Raw genomic sequence first — 6,000 nt, 5'->3', positions numbered from 1 at the left:
TCATAGGTTTACTTCTGCGCTTTCCATTGTTTATTTGTCACTGATCTGATGAGAGACAGCTGGCCTGTGTGATGTTTTGTCTGTGACCGGTGTGTGTGTGTGTGTGTGTGTGTGTGTGTGTGTGTGTGTGTGTGTGTGTTATACTTGCTGCCTTACTGTGCACATATGCATCTATGTGTACATGCGTTCGTGTGCTTGTGCACTGTGTAGGCCAAGCGTGCAGACTTCAGTTCAATCTGTATTTGTATGTGCGTGCGTTGTGTTTACATGTACTACATGGGCGTGTCTGTTCATAGGTTTGCGTGTGTACTTAGGTGTGTGCACATGCACACACGTCTGTATTGTTCCACAGTGCTCTGCAATAAAGACATAAACAAAAATAAAACTGTTGTTGAACTGAAGTAGAGTGAGTTTCTAAATCTATGCCTCCCGCTCTACTTTTCCAAAACAAGTCGGCCATTTTAGGGTGACAGTTCTATAACAGGGATGTCACTGTCACAGCCAAACTATGGGCCACTCACACACACAGACCCATGTGTATATATAAGTGGACCAGTAATTAGACTGTGTAATGTAACCCTTGGCCCTTGTGTTGTACTGTATGACAAATGAGGCAGTGGCAGTGAGCACATACAGTAGAGTGGTCATTATGTGGAGGCGTGGACCGACATCCTGTTGTGTCTAAGCCGGCTGACCTGTGCTGAGTTTCTACAAAGCATCTTGATGCAATGATCAAGTTTTATGATATCATTGCTTTATTCACCTACATTGGAACACTTAGGGTAGTTTTGAGAAACCCCAGTTCAGGGTAGGAGAAACCTGAATGAAGATGTGCCGGGCCAAACTTCGCTTGTGAGTGTTAGATTGGATAGTTATTTGGATCCATTGTTCGTTGTTACAAGAGAGAAGATGGGTTTTAGAAACCAAACCTAATTTTCTCTAAACAAGCTGGTTCTGAATGTACTGGTTTTGTTTTGTTTTTTCTTTAAAAATCTGTCTCCAGTCCTGATTGGCTTTCATGCAACTGATAGTGGTCACTGTCCACAGGCACACGTTTAACATTTGGTCAAAAGTCCTCACTATGTGACAATGAGAGGGTCTCTTTTTGTATGTCTTAGGTGAGCAAGTGATCAGTGATCATAAATGTAGCTTCTTAAAACAATTTAAAAACAAACCACCTAATATTAAACTCTTTCACCCCATCTCGTCTCTGTGAAAGTGACCATGAGAATGTGCAGAAGGGGCTATATACCTTTGCAGAATTGTAGAGAGCAAGATGATAAGAACATTAACTTCAGACCATGGGTGACTCCTCTTCTCTCCACTGTTCCAAGGGGAGGATGAGCTTACGGGTATACTGATAGTGGCTTTCTGCATCCGCTCTCTCCTCCGCCCATGCCCGGTGCAAGGCTCGTCTGGGTTTGCAGTCATGCCGATCAGTCCTCACCTTTGCTGAGATCTCTCCAGTCACACCCTGACTGTGCCCCTTGCTTCGCCTCAGGCGCCCAAGGAAAATAGGAGCGGGCGATGGAAACAAAAAAACCCCTCTGGATCACATTTTTTTTAATGATATCTGTATATCCAACACAAACTCCCACGTATTCTCTTGCTGTCTCCCAGACCTGTCTCTCAGTTTTTCTCACACTCCCTCACTCTTTTTGTCTTGTTAGCTCTCTCTCTCTCTCTCTCTCTCTCTCTCTCAGATAGATTGATTGAGTATTTTAGACACAAATATAAACGGCACAGTAGTATAGTAAGACATTTTGACATTTAGGTTGTGTATCACAAATATGTCCTGGGGACTTGTTTCCATTGTGGCCCTCTCTCCCCCTCTCTCTCTCTCTCTCTCTCTCCCTTCCTCCCCCAAAACACACACACACACACACACACACACACACACACACACACACACACACACACACACACACACACACACACACACACACACACACACACACACACACACACACACACACACACACACACACACACACACACACACACACACACACACACACACTTTATCCTATTCCTTTCTCTTTCTTTCCTTCAATTGCCCCCCTCTCTTGATACAGTAGCTGAGTGTAAGGCTCACCCAACCCCAACACCTGCTATTACCACAACAACCCCAGGGGTTCTTTATTTCACATTAATGTTTCCAGGTTGAGCATGAGCATGCATGTTCCTCTTCTGCAATATATTATGTTATTTTATATGCATTCATACTGTAAACACTCACACCTGGGGGAGCTTCCCAGTAGTAGCTGAGTACAGTCCGTATGCTCATCAGTAAAACTGCAGGTGGGAGAGAAATGCTATGCTCAAGGGTTATTAAGACTTGCTTTTCGCATGTACATATCTATACACGTTGGGGGAATTGACCCGCCAAGTTTCCTGGCTCAAAACTTAAGCCAACAAGATATTCCATATGTACACAATTTAATCTTTTAGTTGTGCTATATGGTCATCTTTGCTTATCACTCCCAACAGGAGGGATCAGATGTATTCACTACATTATGGTGAATCCTTGTACTCTACTGTGTAGGCCTATACCTCTCTGCTCAGACAGTGAGCATCAGGAGGTGGCATTCTATTCCTATCACTCTGTGGTCTGGCTTGCCCAGAGAGGACTGCAGTACTGGGGCACACCACCGTCCAGCAGACCCACAGCCTATTCTAATTTGGTGATGAGCTGTAAAATGACCCGGCTGGCCTCCTTGGCGGCCGGGCTGCGATGGCGAGAGTGGGATTCCGCAGGGATTTCCTTACCAACCGGCAACCGCTCTCTCTCTTTCTCTGTCATTCGCTCACAACCCCTCAGACCCACAAACGCATTCTTGCCTTCACCCCTCCTCGGACCCACAGGGACCGCAGGCCAAGTCTCAAGTGCACCGTGGCATTGTCCTGCAACCCCTGGGTAAGGTGAGACATGAGGAATTATTGATGACAGTGCTAGGCATGGCACCTGACTGGGCCCCGGTCAGCAGACACCTTCTCCAGCCTCCTGCTGAGGGGTCACCCTCCTGCCACCCCATTAGCACTAATTGGCTTAAGTCACTTTAGGTGCCCCGCCACTAGCTTCTGCCCTTTTCATATGTGTCATCGGGTGCTTATGTGTCCCATCCATTTCAATAACCAATTAGATATATTGGTGATCGTCGTTTGGTCCATGTTGAGAAATACAGTATAACTCACTTAGCATAATTTGGAAGTACTGTATGGTGAGCCAGGTGAGTGGAGGTTGAGAATGTGTTGAATGTGATCTGTCAGTTGGCTTTGGCATCAAGGGCAGGTCTTTAGATATTATGACAGGGTCATGTTCATGGACAAATTACAACATTAATGCTAATAGGGCAATACAATTATGCCCTGAATCCTGACTTCATGGCAAACACAATTGTTCTTAGGGTCTGAGTGAATTTAATTTGCCTACCAATATCATCCTCTACACTCCTCTACTGGTGTCTCAGAGAAATTCTGTTACATACATAACAGATGCACACCAGATTCAGACCCAAAACATCATGGTTACATGGAAGTCACTTCAACCCACTGATCCACTGACCACCACCCTATGAGCTTAATATTCTTTATTGTTTCATTTAGGACTCTAGGGGAGGTGGATTGCTGGTTGTAGCCATGAGCCAGGCTAATCCCTGGCCACAGAAGCGGTTTAAAACACTCTGGTTTCAGCTAATCTTGCCTGCTTAGACCCAGCCGAGCTTGAAACCCGCTTCTTCCATGATAGGTATGGCCAAATAAAAGGTCTCTCCCAGCACTCTCCATGAAAGGAGTCTGTGTGCTCTGTGGATTAGTCTACTCGTGTTTTTTTCTTTGCCTCCCTTCCCTCTCCCCTTCTCTTTCTCAATTAGACTGAAAATGATGAAAAAATAAAGACTCCCCTGTTTGCTGCAGTAGCACAAGGATCTACGTGTTCCATACTAATCTCTGCGTCCTTATAGATTTGGAGGTATTCTGAAAATATGTGGACCAGTGTTTGTTTGCAGATGGTCTTAGGGCCCATCTTGTAATGCTCTCCAACCGCATTATCGCATATTTGTGTGTGTGTGTGTGTGTGTGTGTGTGTGTGTGTGTGTATATATATATATACATATGCGTTATGCTTATGCCATCATTCCTCAAAGTTTTTGAAGCATGCCTCAAAACAGTTTAACGCAGGTGGTATTTTTATTTATTTAAATATTTTTAAGAAGGCATGTCTTTAAAATACTTTTACTTATCCACTACACTGAAGTGCAAGTAAAATAATATTGTTTGCAAAGAAAAAAAAGTATTCTATTAATAACCGTGTCACTTTAAACGGTTAAATTGGGGAGGTAGACGTAGATTGGATCATAGATATATATTTATGGATTGGATAATGCCTCGCTTATGTGAACAGGCACATGTATGGGCAGCTTTACTGAAAAGAGGGGTCCTTCAAGTTCAATATGGCGCATGTTTTGGTTCTTCACAGCCGCGGCGTTGACAGGTAGCAATTGGCTATTATTATGTCACCGTTACTGCTAAATGTTATTTTGTGAGTTTCTGCAAAAAAATAATTAATCAACTGTTGTGTTTTTCCTGTTCTTGCTCAATATTTGTGTTAGAGAAATAGGGAATTGTGCTGTGTTTTTCCCTTTCTAAAACTTGCCTGGCTGCATTTACCAGACTGCTGTTTGTTGACTTGTTTGACGTTTGTCTTACTCTTGTCTCTACATAAGATAGGCTAAACGGCGCAGTTTTGTTTTAAATCGGTGAATGCAGGACTGCTCTTTAACAATGTACGAGACCAGAGTGACGAGGAATGATAGAGAATGTAACAGCAGCAGGACTTACTTGCTACTACACTGTAGCTACAGTGTTCACTGATCATGCTGCCTTCAGACTCAGTGCCTTAATTGATGCGACGTTGTTCTGTGTCTGTGAAATCCTCGTTTCAGTTTACGTTAGGCTTTCTGACAATAAGGCTTCGCTTTCAAAGATAAACATTTGCGACGAATCTGACACAAAGTGAGGAAAGGGAAAGTGTGTGTGTGTGTGTGTGTGTGTGTGTGTGTGTGTGTGTGTGTGTGCGTGCGACTGACTGAGACCGTGTGTGCCCTCTGTGTAAAGGCAATTATACCACCATTACAGCATTGCAAATTTTACATGGATAAATTAACTGGATTGTAATATTTCGGTTCATAATTATGTGGAATGCAATTATTCTAAAATCATAAAATTGGCTATACCCTTTCACATTATTAGATTAATTATTACAACTTTTAAACTACCCTTTGTAATCGCATAAACATCTGATAGTGATACTGAATTCTAAAATGCACAATTGTACAATATTTGTATGTTTTCAAGAATTCTCAGAATGTACAATGACACTTAATTTAAAATGCCCATTTGATATTTCCACGGACTATAGTAATTGTTTTGTTTGTTTTTTAATGTTCTGTTTATTAATTTTTGGTTTTTTACAAATATCGAAGTAAATTGAGAAATAAAAACAGAGTGACAAATACGAAAAAAAACTAAAACACACAACAAACTCCAAATCAAGACAACCAAAGAACATTCAAAACACAAAACAATAAAAACAATATATAAAAAATATATATAAAAAATAAAAATAAAACTCCAATATAGTCAATAAACGTAGCAGATCACGGTCACAAACATCATCCAGACAAGACAGGTTGGCCAGTCAGGCGACAGTTATTCAGGTTCAATCAGGGGCACAAGTTTAAGGCGGTCAACATGAGATAGAAAAGGCACAATTTAGTCAATATTCAAAGCAGATCACGGTCACAAACATCATCCAGACAAGACAGGTTGGCCAGTCAGGCGACAGTCAATCAGGTTCAATCGGGTGCACAAGTGTAAGGCGGTCAACATGAGACAGAAAAGGCTGCCATGTTTTACTGAATTTGGAGATTGAGCCACGCAATGTATATTTAATTCTTTCCAAAATTGCCAGAAGCGTCACAAAAGCGACAAGGTCAGATT

The 6,000-nt window shown here is 42.3% G+C and overlaps 1 protein-coding gene across 1 annotated transcript in view; it reads left to right on the top strand.

Annotated features, from left to right (window-relative positions):
• The first annotated feature begins 4,444 nt into the window (after positions 1-4,444).
• The window catches only part of gnb1l (guanine nucleotide binding protein (G protein), beta polypeptide 1-like), a 44,934-nt gene continuing 43,378 nt past the window's right edge, over positions 4,445-6,000 (top strand). Inside the window, exon 1 of the mRNA XM_083783833.1 lies at positions 4,445-4,492. The gene's annotated coding sequence lies outside the window, so the exon portion shown is untranslated. The remainder of the gene's footprint in view (positions 4,493-6,000) is intronic.

The sequence above is a fragment of the Protomyctophum parallelum genome (assembly GCF_964188405.1).
Source record: "Protomyctophum parallelum genome assembly, chromosome: 15".
Taxonomy (NCBI): domain Eukaryota; kingdom Metazoa; phylum Chordata; class Actinopteri; order Myctophiformes; family Myctophidae; genus Protomyctophum; species Protomyctophum parallelum.
The sequence above is the reverse complement of the archived record's forward strand: the minus strand, read 5'-3'. Positions and strand labels throughout refer to the sequence as shown.